Raw genomic sequence first — 20,774 nt, 5'->3', positions numbered from 1 at the left:
GAGGTTTATCCTTTCACAGACTGTTAATTCTCTTATGGGATCAGGACCTTCCCATGTAGGAGGTAGCTGACTGCGTAGGTACCCCTCAGATATTGCTCACATCCGAGACACTCACTCTGTAGAATTCCACCATCACGTCTTCAGCACTGGAATAATTTCATTCCCCAGCTTCCATCCAACCTCGAATTATTGTTGCATTGAAATGAAACTTGCTCTTCCTGAAATCATCTGCCTCCTGGTGTTTGCCCTCTCTTTGTCTCTTTAATCACTGCTTGGCTTCTGTCTCACCCGTTTCAAGCTCTCTTGTGTTTTGCTTTAAAAGACCCACATAGCATGAAAAGAGGGGAAAGAAAAATTCCGAGATAAGCCTGGGTGACTTCGTAGAAACCCACGAACCTAAAAAGAAAGAAAGGAGAAAAGACCATTGTCATAAATATAAAGGAAAGGGTAATCCCCTTTAAAATCCCTCCTGGCCAGAGGAAAAACCCTTTCACCTGTAAAGGGTTAAGAGGCCAGGATAACCTCGCTCGCACCTGACCAAAATGACCAATGAGGAGACAAGATACTTTCAAAAGCTGGGAGGAGGGAGAAAAACAAAGGGTCTGTGTTTGTCTGTGTGATGCTTTTGCCGGGGACAGAACAGGAATGGAGTCTTAGAATTTAGTAAGTAATCTAGCTAGAGATGCGTTAGTTTATGATTCCTTTAAATGGCTTAGAAATTAAGCTGTGCTGAATAGAATGAATATTCCTGTCTGTGTCTCTTTTTGTAACTTAAGGGTTTGCCTAGAGGGATTCTCTATGTTTTGAATCTAATTACCCTGTAAGGTATTTACCATCCTGATTTTACAGAGGTGATTCTTTTTTACTTCTCTTAAAATCCTTCTTTTCAGAAACTGAATGCTTTTTCATTGTTCTTAAGACCCAAGGTTTTGGGTTTGTGTTTACCTGTGCAAATTGGTGAGGATTTTTACCAAAGCTTCCCCAGGAAGTGGGGTGCAAGGGTTGGGAGGATTTTGTGGGGAAAGACATTTCCAAATAATGCTTTCCTAATAAATAAGCCCAGATAAACGTTTGGTGGTGGCAGTGGAAGTCCAAGGGCAAAGGGTAAAATAGTTTGTACCTTGGGGAAGTTTTAACCTAAGCTGCTAAAAGTAAGCTTAGGAGGTTTTCATGCAGGTCCCCACATCTGTACCCTAGAGTTCAGAGTGGGGAAGGAACCTTGACAACCATCGGAGCATTTCTTACGCTGCAGTGTTCTCTGGGTGCCAGAAAAAATTCAACCCGCATCAGCCAAGCCCTCCCAGCTCTTTGCCAGCCTTTCATCTAAGGGTTTGTCAGTGCTGGTGAAGTAAAGGAGAGCCATTATTATTACTTCATATTTCATGAGCTCCTCGAGGCCCCCCCTGAGACCGGGGCCACATTGCGTCAAGGGCTGAGCAGACATGCAACAGGACACAGTCCCCTCTCCTGAAGGTGATAGAATCTGGGTCATAATCCTGGAATAGAGGTAAGGCCAAGGAGCATCATTAGTGGTCCAGGACCCCATTGTGCTAGGGGCTGTACAAACACATAAGGAAACTATGGTTCTGGTCTCAAGTAGCTTACAATTAAGGAAATCTCTGCAACAGTCTCTTTTTTGAAAGAAAGAAAGAAAGACAGAAAGACAGAAAGACAACCACCCTATGATAAATTAAAAGGAAACATGAGCTTCCTGACACATGTATGGTAAGTTCTCATTCCATGATTTAAATCAATTAAAACTCTTGTCATTCTTGTTCAGAATGCTCACCACCCTGTATAAAGAGGATAACATGGGTGACTTTTCTAGTCCATATTGGGGTAATTATAATTGCAAACTCAGACTGAGGGCACCTTAGATATGTAAACATTTTTAACATAATGGAGATAAACAAGATTTTGCTCTCACCACTGGGCGCACTGACATCCCATATGTATAAGGATAGACACCTGTCCAGCACAAAGGTGTTACAATAGAGGATGTTGAAGAGAAGCTATTAAAGTTAGACATTTTTAAAGAAGGAGGTCCAGATAACTCAAATGCAAGAGTTTTACAAGAGCTGGTTGAGGAGGTCACTGGACCATGGCTGGAAGCTGAAGATCGAAAAATTCAGGCTGCAAATAAGGCGTAAAATATTAACAGGGAGTGTGATTAGGCATTGGAACCATTTGCCAGCCGTGGTTGTGGATTCTCCATCACTGAGAAGTTTTAAATCAAGACCGGATGTTTGTCCAATGTCTATGCTTTAGAAGTTATTCCGGGTTAGTTCTGTGGCCAGTGTTGGACAAGAGATCAGATGAGGTGATCAGAGTGGTCCCTTCTGGCCTTGGAATCGATGAAAGTCGAGTGTATTCGATTGGATTCGAAGGAGAAAGAAGATGCATCACAAAATAGCAGGAAGCCACGACTAAGCGAAGACACAATGTCAGATGATAAGGACCCCAGATATGTCTTCTAGCAGGACTAACAGAGTGGAGACTGTCCTACCGCTAAAATTACTGGGGTGTTCATTATTCCAACATCAACTCCATGTTTATAGAAGAGTGGAGGGGAGCTGCAGATTAGCAGGAATGGAGAAATACCCATAGCAGGTCAGACCACAGATCAGCCTAGGCCAGGATCGTGTCTCTGACAGTGAGCACTACAAGATATCTCAGAAGAAGGTGCAAGAACGCCTGTGAAGGGGAATTTATGGAAATTCATAAGAGTCCATTTTAGAAAGCAAATAAGCCAGTTCTTTGTTGAATTGTTTTTTTCCCATTGGAATTACGTGGGTCAGGCGCAAGAACTTACAAACAGCATTTGCTCAGACACTGTCACGTGTGTTTCCTTAAAATAATTATAACTAATTGTTAAAATACTTATTAAAAATCTTGATGCAAGCAAGTAATTGAAGGATCTGTAGGTGGAGGAAGTTTGCATTGTTAAAAATCACATCTGCATATCACTAGCCTGTCTCATTTCTGGGCACCCAGCCCTGGTAAGCATATAAAAAATCTCCCACATAATATCTGATCCATGCCAGTGTTTACGGATAGCATCAGTCATCCCTGACTGAAGGGGGTGCCAATACTGTGGAAAATCAAGATCTTTTCTCGTCACGGTTTCTTCTTTTGCTCAACCGGACATTGATGTTCTAGCACGGCCAAGCTCCTGTGAGCTCTCTTTAGTACCCACAAAAATAGAAACTGAATTGGAGGTGGGGTTGGCTAACTTAACAAGGCCTCATTTCAAAGCTTTGCCCACCCCAGCCTCCCGGCATGGTGGCTTTTGCAGCAGGTCCTTTCCCAGCTGAATCAGAGCTCGGGGGTACCACACAGTCCTTTCTCTTGACATACTGATTAGTTGTTAGGGTCGTATATAAGTCAAATCCCCAAAGAATCAGGACAGTCCCGATAAAATCAGGACATTTGGTCACGCTAAGCCTGACGCACCCTTCAGTAAAGAGAAGGTGCAGCGCAAGGCTGGTAGCTGGTGGCAGTAGTTGAATATTGCCGAATATTAGGATACCAGCTTGTGGGCATCGGCAGGATTCTCAGGCCGAAGTGCTAAAAAGGTATCAGTGGGACCCCAAAATCATGAGAATTAAAAAAAACAAAATTGTTTTGCGGCCCAGCTGCTGCAACGGCAAGAACCCCTCTGAGAGCTGAGCTGGTCCGGCCCCCACTGGTGCAGCGCACCTGGATACCCCCTGGGAATTCATTCCCTGTCACACACACACAACAGACAGCAGACGGGGGAGGCGCTGAGCAGGGGACACAGGCTGCTGCTGTCTGACTGTTTCAGTCCCACAGAGGCAGAGACCCGGCCTGTCTCCCCTGTACCCAGCTGCCTCCACTCCTCCTTGCTCCCTCTGTCCCCATGACTTCTTCTGGGCACCAGCCACCACTTCCTAGGGAAGGGTCTTTTTAAAAGGAAACCCAAAGAAGGAGAATCTGGCTCTGAGCGCATGTGAGTGCTGAAGAGAATGAAAGACCAGGAGGCTGACGATGTCGTAAATTGTAGCTTTTATTGCTCTACATTAAAAGACGGGATGGGAAAAGAGAACAAGGGGGAAAATCTCCCACAGGAAAGAGTCTACAGCACAAATCTTACAGGATCTCTCCCAGTACAGCTGATATCCCAGGGCACAAAGACGGTCAGTTACTCGTTACAAGGGAAGGCATTGACCTCTTGATAGGAGAGACAGAACAGTGCGCAGTATGTGGACAGAGACTGGAAACGTTCCCAGAAACACGTCCCACTGCAAGGGGAATGGCAGAACAGCGGAGCGAGGAGAGAGCTACTGTGCGAGGGGCTGTAATTCATTTTCATTCCATAGTCGTCGGTGGTTCCGTGGGCCCTACCAGAACTTCTTTTCTTTGCAGCAGTGCTCCACAGGTGGGCATTTTGGAAAGCACGGAGGACATGGAGGACACTTTTCAGGGCACGGGCACGGGCATGGATGCACGCATGTAGTGCACTTCTTCACGCAGACTTTACAGCAAGGATCCACGCATTTTGTCACACACTTGGTCACACAGACTTTGCAGCAGGGATCCAGGCACTTGGTAGTACACTTGGTCACACAGCAAGGAGGAGGCAGGCAGGTCTGTTTGCATTGATGCTGGTAAACCATCTTCCTGGACGTGGGCAAACCTGAAAGACAAAGGAGATTTCAGGGTTTGCAAAATCAAGACAAACATCATCCTCTTCTCCTGAGCATCGTGCACCAGAACATTCAGCAGAATCAGAGGCTGGTGCACGAGGAAGACTTCTCCACAGAGAGCATTCCCATGGCAAACCACTTCAGAAAGAACAAACATGGGGGAGGATGGACTGATATCCCATTCCCATGGCCTGCAATGGGATTCGTGAACTAGCCACAAGATAGTTTAGCAAAACATTCTTCTGAGCAGCAAGGACAGGAAAGCCAAAAATTAAGCCCAACCTTAAAGTTAGCTCCCAATCATCAGAAGGAGACTTACCCAATTCACCGACAGGAGCTAGTAAAGATTTCGAGTCAATTGAGAAGCATTGTGATGCGAGCCTTTTTATATGGTTTCCATGGCCTGGCATCCGGAAACGAGAGATCCTAGAGGTATGCAAATACGATTTACATAAAGTAACTTGCTCCAATTAAACATCCTTCAACTATTTGTTTGCATCATTATTTTTAATAATTAGTTTAAGTGGACACACGTGTCATCTTTGAGGAAACGCCTGACCTACAAAATTCATATTAGAAATACAATTCAATAAACAACTGCATTGTTTGCTTAAAAATGGTCTTTATGGATTTCCATTCCTTCCTTCTGCAGGCTTTTGCATCTTCCTCTGAGGCATCTGGTACTGCTCACTTGCAGAGAGAAGATAGTGGCCTGGATGGATCTCTGAGCTGATCCACTAGGGGTATTCCTCTGCTCCTGCTAATGTACATCTCCCGTCCATGATACACCACGCATGTCTCTATGGGCACAGAGCTGATGCTGGGCTCATGGATTCCTTGGTAGTTTTAGCAGTAGGACACTCCAAATGCAGCCTACTCGCCGCTGTTACTCCTGCTAGAGGGAATATTGGTCAGGTGTTTCCTGAGAAGAAGCTTGGGTCTTTGTTATGTGACATTGTGTCTTTACCTCATGTTGCCTTCTTGCTATTTTGCACTGAAACTTCATCCTAATTCTAATATTTTCTAATATAGATTGTAAACTCTTCCGATGGAGGTGCGTCTTTATACGTATGAGATGCCAGTGCCCCCAAGGGTGAGAACTATCTCCTGTCCATCTCCATTCCATCAAAACATTTACAGATCTAAGAGGCCATCAACGTGAGTGTGGAATTGTCATTATGCTAATATGGGCAGGGAAAGACACCCAGCTTATCCTGTGTACACAGGGCAGTGACTGTTGTGAAGAAAAAAACAAGGGTTGAAAGTTTTAATTTTTTTAGTCAGAAAATGAGGAGCTTTCTATGCAGGTATCAGGAAGATCATGTTCCCTTTTCCTCCTTAAAGCCAACACTTGTGGGTCATTAAGAGCCCATCCTAGGGCATCTTGCAGACCCTTTCTTTTGGTGTCACTTGCTATTCCTCCTTAGTCAATTAACGGGCACTGTGGAGTCTCATGCTGCAGGGCCCTGAGGGGGTGTGATTCTCCTGTGGGTTCAGATGGCAGCAGCTGATTCAATACCCTGTGACTCAGGCTCTGACGCTGTCGAGACGGGTGTATCTTCCTCTTTGGAATTCCCGTGTGTTGTTCTCACCAGCTGGGCCACAGGGTTCCAAGAACCAGGTCTCCCCTGGAAGAGGTAAGGGCTGGAAAATATCTCTGGATTCTTCTAGTAAAGGAATCTGTCCCCTAGTGAGTCACAATAATTCAATACCTTACAGGAGGCAGAGGGATCTCCTGGATATGGCATTGCACGGGGAGACAGGAGAACGGGACTATATCCCTGCCTCTGCCCACCTGTGTGATCTTGGACAAGTCACTTCACCTCCCTACACCTCTTTCCCCTCCAACGTTTTATCTGTCTAGACGGAAATCTTTGGGGCAGGTGCCATGTGTTTGTACAGCACCTAGCAATAAGTTTGCTCTCGTTGTTGGGGCTTCTAGGAGGTACAGGTTTCACAGTAGCAGCCGTATTAGTCTGTATCTGCAAAAAGAACAGGAGTAGTTGTGGCACCTTTGAGCCTAACAAATTGAGCATAAGCTTTCGTGAGCTACAGCCCACTTCCCACAAAAGCTTATGCTCAAATAAATTTGTTAATCTCTAAGGTGCCACACGTTCTCCTGCTCTTTTTCTAGGAGATTCAGTCATTTAAATAATGAAATAAAAAAAATCGTCTACCATTTTTTTGTAATATAATGGACATGGACAGGTGATTGCTTTCCCCTCTGGGGTCGCTGGCATCCCATATATATCAAGATGGACCCTGCCACAGCAGCTTGCCATCTGTATTAGAAAATACAAGAACTGAAATAAAATTTGAGAGCAAAATGGCAAGAAGCCACCCCTAAGTGAAGACACAATGTCAGATAATAATGAGCCAAACACCATATCAGTAGGAATCTCCTGACAAATATTTATTCTAGGAGAATTAACAGGGTGGGCTGGATCTGAAGTATCCTTCTGCTAAAAATACTTGAGAATCCATGAATCCAAGGTCACCTCTGTGTCTATAGCAGCCGGGGTGGTATATCATGGAGGGAAGTTGTACATTAGCAGGAATGAAGAAATACCCATAATGGCTCAGAGCAAAGATCCATCTCGCCCAGTGTCCTGTCTCCTACAGCAACCAGTACCAGATGCCTCAAAGGAAGATGGAAGACAGTCTGAAGAAGGAATTTATGGAAAAGCAAAGAATCCTGGTGTTAATTGAATTGCCTTTTTGTAATGTCGACTCTGTGGATCAGGCAGAGAACTTCCAAACAGCATTTCCTCTAATATGTAACGTGCATCCGCTTAAAATAATTATTTAAAATAATTAGCAACATTAGTGATGCAAATGAGCAATTGAAGGCTGTGTGATTCGAGCGAGACATACCTGTGGGGTGCCTCATTTCCGTGGAGCAGGCCATGGAAACAATATAAAAAGGCTCATGACCCAGTGCTCCTCAATTCACTCAGCTTCTTCATTTGCTCCAGTTGGTGACTTGGTAAGTCTTGTTCTTAATATTGAGAGCTAACTTCATGGCTGGGCTTCATTTCAGGCTTTCCTTTCCTCGCTGTTCACAAGAGCACTTTGCGTAAGTATCTTGCTGTGATTTCTCTAATCCCATTGCAGGGTGCAGGAAGGGATTTCAGTCCATTCTCTGTCAGGGTTGTTCTTTCTCAAGTGGTTTGCAATGGCAATGCTCTCTCGACAGAAATGTTTCCCACGGCACCAAGCTCTGTTTGTGCTGAATGTTCTCCGTCCATGATTTACGCAGCCCTTTCTAAATCAGGAGATTCAATTAGTGGGTGTGACAGGGAATTAACGGCGGGGCTCAGAGTTTCAGAAGAGAGAAGTGGGAAAGGAAAACCTCTAGGCGGAGGGAGCGGTCAGAGATTTGAGGGCAAAGGAGTAAGATGCGTCTGCAAGTAACTCAGACTGACACGATATGGAGGGGATATAGCCCCTGCAGTCTCACTGCCCGATTCCTCACGAGCGAAAACCTGCTCAATTCTGTGGATGTCAATGGAGCTCCACTGATTTACACCAGCTGCGGAGCTGGAGGGGAACAGAAGAGAATCTAAAGGCCTTGCCTGCGCACACATCCTCCCAGTGAAAGGAAGGCAGTAAGTAGATTCAAGGAATCACCACCCATAAAAATTAAGCTGCTCTGTACTGGAAATGCAACTCCAGATACATTCGTGCAGCCTCAGGACCTGGGAAGAGAACATTTGCACAAATGCACTTCCATTTGCCACCTGCACGTTCAGAAGCACTGAGTGGTTTATTTAACTCTTCTAGCAGAAAAATATTTGAATGCAGTAATGATCAATGGTTACCAATACTGCTCAACCCATTCTGTATCTCTCGCCCTGCCATTAATCTCAGGATAACTCTTTCAATCTTAGAGTACATTTTGCACCGAATGTTTTGCTTTCTTCTGCAGAGATATTTTACTGGTCAGAAGAGTGTTTTGCTTAGGTATCTTGAGGTTATTTCACGAATCCCATTGCAGACCTTTAGAATGGGATTTCAGTCCATCCTCCCCTATGTTTGTTCTTTCTGAAGCGGTTGGCAATGGTAATGCTCTCTCTGGAGAAGTGTTCCCAGTGCACCAGGCTCTGATTCTGCTGAATGTTCTGGTGCATGAGGCTAATGAGAAAATGATGCTGTTTGTTTTGATTTTGCAAAGCTTGAAGCCTACTTTGTCTTTCAGTTTTGCCCACGTCCAGGAAGATGGTTTACCAGCATCAATGCAAACAGACCTGCCTACCTCCTCCTTGCTGTGTGACCAAGTGCACTACCAAATGCCTGGATCCCTGCTGCAAAGTCTGTGTGACCAAGTGTGTGACAAAATGCGTGGATCCTTGCTGTAAAGTCTGCGTGAAGAAGTGTACTACATGCGTGCATCCATGTCCATGCCCGTGCCCTGAAAAGTGCATTCCGTGCCCTGAAAAGTGCATTCCGTGCCCTGAAAAATGTCCCCCCGTGCAGCACTGCTGCAAAGAAAAGAAGCTCTGTTAGGACCCATGGAACCTCGGACATCTACAGAATGAGAAGGAATTACAGCCCCTCGCGCCGAAGCTCTCTCCTCGCTCCGCTGGTCTGGCATTCCCCTCGCAGTGGGACGTGTTTCTAGGAACGTTTCCACTCTCTATCCGCACACTGCGCACCGTTTCTGCTTTTCCTCTCCAAAGGTCAATGCCTCCCCTTGTAACGAGAAACTGACCGTCTTTGTGCCCCTGGGATGTCAGCTGTTCCTGGGAGAGATCCTGTAACACTTGTGCTTTCAACTCTTTTTCCTGTGGGAGATTTTCCCCCTTTTTTCTCTTATCCCATCATGTCTTTTAATGGAGACGTGCTCCAATAAAATTTGTGATTCCTGGCATCGTCTGCCTCCTGGTGTTTCATTCTCCTTCGCAGAAGGACCTGCTGCAGAAGTCTCCATACTGTGGGCCAAAGCTCTGAAATGAGGTCTTATTAGGTCAGCTGAACCTACCTCCAATTTATTTTTTATTGTGGTAGATACCGAGTAGACCCCACGGGGACTTGGCTGTCCTAGAAAACCAGTAGAAGTCAAGGAAACAAGGCCTCTTTTAAGAGACTAGATCTTAATCTTCCACAGAATTCATGCCTCCTTCAATAGGGGGTTACTGATGCTATCCATAAGCACAGCCATGGATTATACATTATGGGGGAGACTTTTGCAAGCACCACGTGCAATCAGGCATTGCCTTTCAAAATGTACACCTCTGTTTCACATTTCCTGGAAACTCGATTGCTGTATTCCCCTATCTACATTTTCACCTTTAAATTGCATAAGGTGAGAAGAGACCATTGCCATCTAGACTGACACCCTGTACGATAATGCACAGAGAATTTCACCCAGTCACCCCTGTATACTTATACCCCATATCTTGTGATTCTCTAAGGCGTCTCTGCCAGAAGAGTCTTGATCTGAAGACTTTTAGTGATGGAGGATCCTCCCCCTTCCCTTGCAATGTTTTTCCAATGGTTAAGCAACCTCCCTGTCAAAAATTCACACATCTCACATCCCTTTGCCAGTTATTTTTCCTCCTCTTGCTTAGCTCATGTTCTCCTGAGCTTTGTTCCTTATTTCACTGACGGTTCCAGAGGTTTATCCTTTCACAGACTGTTAATTCTCTTATGGGATCAGGACCTTCTCATGTAGGATGTAACTGACTGCGTAGTCAACCCTCAGATATTGCTCACATCCTAGACACTCACTCTGTACAATTCCACCGTCACGTCTTCAGCACTGGAATAATTTCATTCCCCAGCTTCCATCCAACCTCGAATTATTGTTGCGTTGAAATGTAACTTGCTCTTCCTGGAATCATCTGCCTCCTGGTGTTTGCTTTGCCCTCTCTTTGTCTCTTTAATCACTGCTTGGCTCCTGTCTCACCCATTTCAAGCTCTCTTGTGTTTTGCTTTAAAAGACCCACATAGCATGAAAAGAGGGGAAAGAAAATTTCCGCGATAAGCCTGGGTGACTTCGTAGAAACCCACGAACCTAAAAAGAAAGAAAGGAGAAAAGACCATTGTCATAAATATAAAGGGAAGGGTAATCCCCTTTAAAATCCCTCCTGGCCAGAGGAAAAACCCTTTCACCTGTAAAGGGTTAAGAGGCTAGGATAACCTCGCTCGCACCTGACCAAAATGACCAATGAGGAGAGAAGGTACTTTCAAAAGCTGGGAGGAGGGAGAAAAACAAAGGGTCTGTGTCTGTCTGTGTGATGCTTTTGCCGGGGACAGAACAGGAATGGAGTCTTAGAATTTAGTAAGTAATCTAGCTAGAGATGCGTTAGATTATGATTTCTTTGAATGGCTGAGAAATTAAGCTGTGCTGAATAGAATGAAGATTCCTGTCTGTGTCTCTTTTTGTAACTTAAGGTTTTGCCTAGAGGGATTCTCTATGTTTTGAATCTAATTACCCTGTAAGGTACTTACCATCCTGATTTTACAGAGCTGATTCTTTTTTACTTCTCTTAAAATCCTTCTTTTCAGAAACTGAATGCTTTTCATTGTTCTTAAGACCCAAGGGTTTGGGTTTGTGTTCACCTATGCAAATTGGTGAGGATTTTTACCAAAACTTCCCCAGGAAGTGGGGTGCCAGGGTTGGGAGGATTTTGCGGGGAAAGACATTTCCAAACAACACTTTCCTAATAAATAAAGCCAGATAAACGTTTGGTGGTGGCAGTGGAAGTCCAAGGGCAAAGGGTAAAATAGTTTGTACCTTGGGGAAGTTTTAACCTAAGCTGCTAAAAGTAAGCTTAGGAGGTTTTCATTCAGGTGCCCACATCTGTACCCTAGAATTCAGAGTGGGGAAGGAACCTTGACAACCATCGGAGCATTTCTTACACTGCAGTGTTCTCTGGGTGCCAGAAATAATTCAACTCGCATCAGCCAAGCCCTCCCAGCTCTTTGCCAGCCTTTCATCTAAGGGTTTGTCAGTGCTGGTGAAGTACTGGTGAGCTGTTATTATTACTTCAAATTTCATTAGCTCTTCGAGGCCCCCCTTGAGACCGGGGCCACAGTGCGTCAAGGGCTGAGCAGACATGCAACAGGACACAGTCCCTTCTCCTGAAGGTGATAGAATCTGGGGCATAATCCTGGAATAGAGGTAAGGCCAAGGAGCATCATTAGTGGTCCAGGACCCCATTGTGCTAGGGGCTGTACAAACACATAAGGAAACTATGGTTCTGGTCTCAAGTAGCTTACAATTATGGAAATCTCTGCAACAGTCTCTCTTTTGAAAGAAAGAAAGAAAGAAAGAGAAAGCAAGCAAGCAAGAAAGAAAACCACCCTATGATCAGTTAAAAGGGAACATGAGCTTCCTGACACATGTATGGTAAGTTCTCATTCCATGATTTAAATCAATTAAAACTCCTGTCATTCTTGTTCAGAATGCTCATCACGCTGTATAAAGAGGATAACATGGGTGACTTTTCCAGTCCATATTGGAGTAATTATAATTGCAAACTCAGACTGAGGGCACCTTAGATATGTAAACATTTTTAACATAATGGAGATAAACAAGATTTTGCTCTCACCACTGGGCGCACTGACATCCCATATGTATAAGGATAGACACCTGTCCAGCACAAAGGTGTTACAATAGAGGATGTTGAAGAATCATAGAATCATAGAATATAAGGGTTGGAAGGGACCCCAGAAGGTCATCTAGTCCAACCCCCTGCTCGAAGGAGGACCAAATCCCAGTTAAATCATCCCAGCCAGGGCTTTGTCAAGCCTGACCTTAAAAACCTCTAAGGAAGGAGATTCTACCACCTCCCTAGGTAACGCATTCCAGTGTTTCACCACCCTCTTAGTGAAAAAGGTTTTCCTTATATCCAATCTAAATCTCCCCCACTGCAACTTGAGACCATTACTCCTCGTTCTGTCATCTGCTACCATTGAGAACAGTCTAGAGCCATCCTCTTTGGAACCCCCTTTCAGGTAGTTGAAAGCAGCTATCAAATCCCCCCTCATTCTTCTCTTCTGCAGGTTAAACAATCCCAGCTCCCTCAGCCTCTCCTCATAACTCATGTGTTCCAGACCCCTAATCATTTTTGTTGCCCTTCGCTGGACTCTCTCCAATTTATCCACATCCTTCTTGAAGTGTGGGGCCCAAAACTGGACACAGTACTCCAGATGAGGCCTCACCAATGTCGAATAGAGGGGAACGATCACGTCCCTTGATCTGCTCGCTATGCCCCTACTTATACATCCCAAAATGCCATTGGCCTTCTTGGCAACAAGGGCATACTGCTGACTCATATCCAGCTTCTCGTCCACTGTCACCCCTTGGTCCTTTTCCGCAGAACTGCTGCCTAGCCATTCGGTCCCTAGTCTGTAGCTGTGCATTGGGTTCTTCCGTCCTAAGTGCAGGACCCTGCACTTATCCTTATTGAACCTCATCAGATTTCTTTTGGCCCAATCCTCCAATTTGTCTAGGTCCTTCTGTATCCTATCCCTCCCCTCCAGCGTATCTACCACTCCTCCCAGTTTAGTATCATCCGCAAATTTGCTGAGAGTGCAATCCACACCATCCTCCAGATCATTTATGAAGATATTGAACAAAACCGGCCCCAGGACCGACCCTTGGGGCACTCCACTTGATACCGGCTGCCAACTAGACATGGAGCCATTGATCACTACCCGTTGAGCCCGACAATCTAGCCAGCTTTCTACCCACCTTATAGTGCATTCTTCCAGCCCATACTTCCTTAACTTGCTGACAAGAATACTGTGGGAGACCGTGTCAAAAGCTTTGCTAAAGTCAAGAAACAATACATCCACTGCTTTCCCTTCATCCACAGAACCAGTAATCTCATCATAAAAGGCGATTAGATTAGTCAGGCATGACCTTCCCTTGGTGAATCCATGCTGGCTGTTCCTGATCACTTTCCTCTCATGCAAGTGCTTCAGGATTGATTCTTTGAGGACCTGCTCCATGATTTTTCCAGGGACTGAGGTGAGGCTGACTGGCCTGTAGTTCCCAGGATCCTCCTTCTTCCCTTTTTTAAAGATTGGCACTACATTAGCCTTTTTCCAGTCATCCGGGACTTCCCCCGGTCGCCACGAGTTTTCAAAGATAATGGCCAATGGCTCTGCAATCACAGCCGCCAATTCCTTCAGCACTCTCGGATGCAACTCGTCCGGCCCCATGGACTTGTGCACGTCCAGCTTTTCTAAATAGTCCCTAACCACCTCTATCTCCACAGAGGGCTGGCCATCTCTTCCCCATTTTGCGATGCCCAGCGCAGCAGTCTGGGAGCTGCCTTTGTTAGTGAAAACAGAGGCAAAAAAAGCATTGAGTACATTAGCTTTTTCCACATCCTCTGTCACTAGGTTGCCTCCCTCATTCAGTAAGGGGCCCACACTTTCCTTGGCTTTCTTCTTGTTGCCAACATACCTGAAGAAACCCTTCTTGTTACTCTTGACATCTCTGGCTAGCTGCAGCTCCAGGTGCGATTTGGCCCTCCTGATATCATTCCTACATGCCCGAGCAATATTTTTATACTCTTCCCTGGTCATATGTCCAATCTTCCACTTCTTGTAAGCCTCTTTTTTATGTTTAAGATCCGCTAGGATTTCACCATTAAGCCAAGCTGGTCGCCTGCCATATTTACTATTCTTTCGACTCATCGGGATGGTTTGTCCCTGTAACCTCAACAGGGAAGAGAAGCTATTAAAGTTAGACATTTTTAAAGAAGGAGGTCCAGATAACTCAAATGCAAGAGTTTTACAAGAGCTGGTTGAGGAGGTCACTGGACCATGGCTGGAAGCTGAAGATCGAAAAATTCAGATGGAAATAAGGCGTAAAATATTAACAGGGAGTGTGATTAGGCATTAGAACCATTTGCCAGCCGTGGTTGTGGATTCTCCATCACTGAGAAGTTTTAAATCAAGACCGGATGTTTGTCCAATGTCTATGCTTTAGAAGTTATTCCGGGTTAGTTCTGTGGCCAGTGTTGGACAAGAGATCAGATGAGGTGATCAGAGTAGTCCCTTCTGGCCTTGGAATCGATGAATGTCGAGTGTATTCGATTGGATTCGAAAGAGAAAGAAGTTGCATCACAAAATAGCAGGAAGCCACTACTAAGCGAAGACACAATGTCAGATGATAAGGACCCCAGATATGTCTTCTAGCAGGACTAACAGAGTGGAGACTGTCCTACCGCTAAAATTACTGGGGTGTTCATTATTCCAACATCAACTCCATGTTTATAGAAGCGTGGAGGGGAGCTGCAGATTAGCAGGAATGGAGAAATACCCATAGCAGGTCAGACCACAGATCAGTCTAGGCCAGGATCATGTCTCTGACAGTGAGCACTACAAGATATCTCAGAAGAAGGTGCAAGAACGCCTGTGAAGGGGAATTTATGGAAATACATAAGAGTCCATTTTAGAAAGCAAATAAGCCAGTTCTTTGTTGAATTGTTTTTTTCCCATTGGAATTACGTGGGTCAGGCGCAAGAACTTACAAACAGCATTTGCTCAGACACTGTCACGTGTGTTTCCTTAAAATAATTATAACTAATTGTTAAAATACTTATTAAAAATCTTGATGCAAGCAAGTAATTGAAGGATCTGTAGGTGGAGGAAGTTTGCATTGTTAAAAATCACATCTGCATATCACTAGCCTGTCTCATTTCTGGGCACCCAGCCCTGGTAAGCATATAAAAAATCTCCCACATAATATCTGATCCATGCCAGTGTTTACGGATAGCATCAGTCATCCCTGACTGAAGGGGGTGCCAATACTGTGGAAAATCAAGATCTTTTCTCGTCACGGTTTCTTCTTTTGCTCAACCGGACATTGATGTTCTAGCACGGCCAAGCTCCTGTGAGCTCTCTTTAGTACCCACAAAAATAGAAACTGAATTGGAGGTGGGGATGGCTAACTTAACAAGGCCTCATTTCAAAGCTTTGCCCACCCCACCCTCCCGGCATGGTGGCTTTTGCAGCAGGTCCTTTCCCAGCTGAATCAGAGCTCGGGGGTACCACACAGTCCTTTCTCTTGACATACTGATTAGTTGTTAGGGTCGTATATAAGTCAAATCCCCAAAGAATCAGGACAGTCCCGATAAAATCAGGACATTTGGTCACGCTAAGCCTGACGCACCCTTCAGTAAAGAGAAGGTGCAGCGCAAGGCTGGTAGCTGGTGGCAGTAGTTGAATATTGCCGAATATTAGGATACCAGCTTGTGGGCATCGGCAGGATTGTCAGGCCGAAGTGCTAAATAGGCATCAGTGGGACCCCAAAATCATGAGAATTAAAAAAAACGAAATTGTTTTGCGGCCCAGCTGCTGCAACGGGCAGAACCCCTCTGAGAGCTGAGCTGGTCCGGCCCCCACTGGTGCAGCGCATCTGGATACCCCCTGGGAATTCAGGCCCTGTCGCACACACACAACAGACAGCGGGGGAGGCGCTGAGCAGGGGACACAGGCTGCTGCTGTCTGACTGTTTCAGTCCCACAGAGGCAGAGAACCGGCCTGTCTCCCCTGTACCCAGCTGCCTCCACTCCTCCTTGCTCCCTCTGTCCCCATGACTTCTTCTGGGCACCAGCCACCACTTCCTAGGGAAGGGTCTTTTTAAAAGGAAACCCAAAGAAGGAGAATCTGGCTCTGAGCGCATGTGAGTGCTGAAGAGAATGAAAGACCAGGAGGCTGACGATGTCGTAAATTGTAGCTTTTATTGCTCTACATTAAAAGACGGGATGGGAAAAGAGAACAAGGGGGAAAATCTCCCACAGGAAAGAGTCTACAGCACAAATCTTACAGGATCTCTCCCAGTACAGCTGATATCCCAGGGCACAAAGACGGTCAGTTACTCGTTACAAGGGAAGGCATTGACCTCTTGATAGGAGAGACAGAACAGTGCGCAGTATGTGGACAGAGACTGGAAACGTTCCCAGAAACACGTCCCACTGCAAGGGGAATGGCAGAACAGCGGAGCGAGGAGAGAGCTACTGTGCGAGGGGCTGTAATTCATTTTCATTCCATAGTCGTCGGTGGTTCCGTGGGCCCTACCAGAACTTCTTTTCTTTGCAGCAGTGCTCCACAGGTGGGCATTTTGGAAAGCACGGAGGACATGGAGGACACTTTTCAGGGCACGGGCACAGGCATGGATGCACGCATGTAGTGCACTTCTTCACGCAGACTTTACAGCAAGGATCCACGCATTTTGTCACACACTTGGTCACACAGACTTTGCAGCAGGGATCCAGGCACTTGGTAGTACACTTGGTCACACAGCAAGGAGGAGGCAGGCAGGTCTGTTTGCATTGATGCTGGTAAACCATCTTCCTGGACGTGGGCAAACCTGAAAGACAAAGGAGATTTCAGGGTTTCCAAAATCAAGACAAACAGCATCATTTTTTCATTAGCATCATGCACCAGAACATTCAGCAGAATCAGAGGCTGGTGCACGAGGAAAACTTCTCCACAGAGAGCATTCCCATGGCAAACCACTTCAGAAAGAACAAACATGGGGGAGGATGGACTGATATCCCATTCCTATGGCCTGCAATGGGATTCATGAACTAGCCACAAGATAGTTTAGCAAAACATTCTTCTGAGCAGCAAGGACAGGAAAGCCAAAAATTAAGCCCAACCTTAAAGTTAGCTCCCAATCATCAGAAGGAGACTTACCCAATTCACCTACAGGAGCTAGTAAAGATTTCGAGTCAATTGAGAAGCATTGTGATGCGAGCCTTTTTATATGGTTTCCATGGCCTGGCATCCGGAAACGAGAGATCCTAGAGGTATGCAAATACGATTTGCATAAAGTAACTTGCTCCAATTAAACATCCTTCAACTATTTGTTTGCATCATTATTTTTAATAATTAGTTTAAGTGGACACACGTGTCATCTTTGAGGAAACGCCTGACCTACAAAATTCATATTAGAAATACAATTCAATAAACAACTGCATTGTTTGCTTAAAAATGGTCTTTATGGATTTCCATTCCTTCCTTCTGCAGGCTTTTGCATCTTCCTCTGAGGCATCTGGTACTGCTCACTTGCAGAGAGAAGATAGTGGCCTGGATGGATCTCTGAGCTGATCCACTAGGGGTATTCCTCTGCTCCTGCTAATGTACATCTCCCGTCCATGATACACCACGCATGTCTCTATGGGCACAGAGCTGATGCTGGGCTCATGGATTCCTTGGTAGTTTTAGCAGTAGGACACTCCAAATGCAGCCTACTCGCCGCTGTTACTCCTGCTAGATGGAATATTGGTCAGGTGTTTCCTGAGAAGAAGCTTGGGTCTTTGTTATGTGACATTGTGTCTTTACCTCATATTGCCTTCTTGCTATTTTGCACTGAAACTTCATCCTAATTCTAATATTTTCTAATATAGATTGTAAACTCTTCCGATGGAGGTGCGTCTTTATACGTATGAGATGCCAGTGCCCCCAAGGGTGAGAACTATCTCCTGTCCATCTCCATTCCATCAAAACATTTACAGATCTAAGAGGCCATCAACGTGAGTGTGGAATTGTCATTATGCTAATATGGGCAGGGAAAGATACCCAGCTTATCCTGTGTATACAGGGCAGTGACTGTTGTGAAGAAAAAAACAAGGGTTGAAAGTTTTAATTTTTTTAGTCAGAAAATGAGGAGCTTTCTATGCAGGTATCAGGAAGATCATGTTCCCTTTTCCTCCTTAAAGCCAACACTTGTGGGTCATTAAGAGCCCATCCTAGGGCATCTTGCAGACCCTTTCTTTGGTGTCACTTGCTATTCCTCCTTAGTCAATTAACGGGCACTGTGGAGTCTCATGCTGCAGGGCCCTGAGGGGGTGTGATTCTCCTGTGGGTTCGGATGGCAGCAGCTGATTCAATACCCTGTGACACACCCGTCTCGACAGCGTCAGAGCCTGAATCTTCCTCTTTGGAATTCCCGTGTGTTGTTCTCACCAGCTGGGCCACAGGGTTCCAAGAATGAGGTCCTCCCTGGAAGAGGTAAGGGCTGGAAAATATCTCTGGATTCTTCTAGTAAAGGAATCTGTCCCCTAGTGAGTCATAATAATTCAATACCTTACAGGAGGCAGAGGGATCTCCTGGATATGGCATTGCACGGGGAGACAGGAGAACGGGACTATATCCCTGCCTCTGCCCACCTGTGTGATCTTGGACAAGTCACTTCACCTCCCTACACCTCTTTCCCCTCCAACCTTTTATCCGTCTAGATGGAAATCTTTGGGGCAGGTGCCATATGTTTGTACAGCACCTAGCAATAAGTTTGCTCTCCTTGTTGGGGCTTCTAGGAGGTACAGATTTCACAGTAGCAGCCGTATTAGTCTGTATCTGCAAAAAGAACAGGAGTAGTTGTGGCACCTTTGAGCCTAACAAATTGAGCATAAGCTTTTGTGAGCTACAGCCCACTTCCCACAAAAGCTTATGCTCAAATAAATTTGTTAATCTCTAAGGTGCCACACGTTCTCCTGTTCTTTTTTCTAGGAGGTTCAGTCATTTAAATCATGAAATAAAAAAAATCGTCTACCACTCTTTTGAGACATGGACAGGTGATTGCTTTCCCCTCTGGGGTCGCTGGCATCCCATATATATCAAGATGGACCCTGCCACAGCAGCTTGCCATCTGTATTAGAAAATACAAGAACTGAAATAAAATTTGAGAGCAAAATGGCAAGAAGCCACCCCTAAGTGAAGACACAATGTCAGATAATAATGAGCCAAACACCATATCAGTAGGAATCTCCTGACAAATATTTATTCTAGCAGAATTAACAGGGTGGGCTGGATCTGAAGTATCCTTCTGCTAAAAATACTTGAGAATCCATGAATCCAAGGTCACCTCTGTGTCTATAGCAGCCGGGGTGGTATATCATGGAGGGAAGTTGTACATTAGCAGGAATGAAGAAATACCCATAATGGCTCAGAGCAAAGATCCATCCCGCCCAGTGTCCTGTCTCCTACAACAACGAGTACCAGATGCCTCAAAGGAAGATGGAAGACAGTCTGAAGAAGGAATTTATGGAAAAGCAAAGAATCCTGGTGTTAATTGAATTGCCTTTTTGTAATGTCGACTCTGTGGATCAGGCAGAGAACTTCCAAACAGCATTTCCTCTAATATGTAACTTGCATCCGCTTAAAATAATTATTTAAAATAATTAGCAACATTAGTGATGCAAATGAGCAATTGAAGGCTGTGTGATTCGAGCGAGACATACCTGTGGGGTGCCTCATTTCCGTGGAGCAGGCCATGGAAACCATATAAAAAGGCTCATGACCCAGTGCTCCTCAATTCACTCGGCTTCTTCATTTGCTCCAGTTGGTGACTTGGTAAGTCTTGTTCTTAATATTGAGAGCTAACTTCATGGCTGGGCTTCATTTCAGGCTTTCCTTTCCTCGCTGTTCACAAGAGCACTTTGCGTAAGTATCTTGCTGTGATTTCTCTAATCCCATTGCAGGGTGCAGGAAGGGATTTCAGTCCATTCTCTGTCAGGGTTGTTCTTTCTCAAGTGGTTTGCAATGGCAATGCTCTCTCGACAGAAATGTTTCCCACGGCACCAAGCTCTGTTTGTGCTGAATGTTCTCCGTCCATGATTTACGCAGCCCTTTCTAAATCAGGAGATTCAATTAGTGGGTGTGACAGGGAATTACAGGGCGGGGCTCAGAGTTTCAGAAGAGAGAAGTGGGAAAGGGAAACCTCTAGGCGGAGGGAGCGGTTGGAGATTTGAGGGCAAAGGAGTAAGATGTGTCTGGAAGTAACTCAGACTGACACGATATGGAGGGGATATAGCCCCTGCAGTCTCACTGCCCGATTCCTCACGAGCGAAAACCTGCTCAATTCTGTGGATGTCAATGGAGCTCCACTGATTTACACCAGCTGCAGAGCTGGAGGGGAACAGAAGAGAATCTAAAGGCCTTGCCTGCGCACACATCCTCCCAGTGAAAGGAAGGCAGTAAGTAGATTCAAGGAATCACCACCCGTAAAAGTCAAGCTGCTCTGTACTGGAAATGCAACTCCAGATACATTCGTGCAGCCTCAGGACCTGGGAAGAGAACGTTTGCACAAATGCACTTCCATTTGCCACCTGCAGATTCAGAAGCACTGAGTGGTTTATT

The sequence above is a fragment of the Caretta caretta genome, chromosome 24, assembly GCF_965140235.1.
Source record: "Caretta caretta isolate rCarCar2 chromosome 24, rCarCar1.hap1, whole genome shotgun sequence".
NCBI classification, from domain to species: domain Eukaryota; kingdom Metazoa; phylum Chordata; order Testudines; family Cheloniidae; genus Caretta; species Caretta caretta.
The sequence above is the reverse complement of the archived record's forward strand: the minus strand, read 5'-3'. Positions refer to the sequence as shown.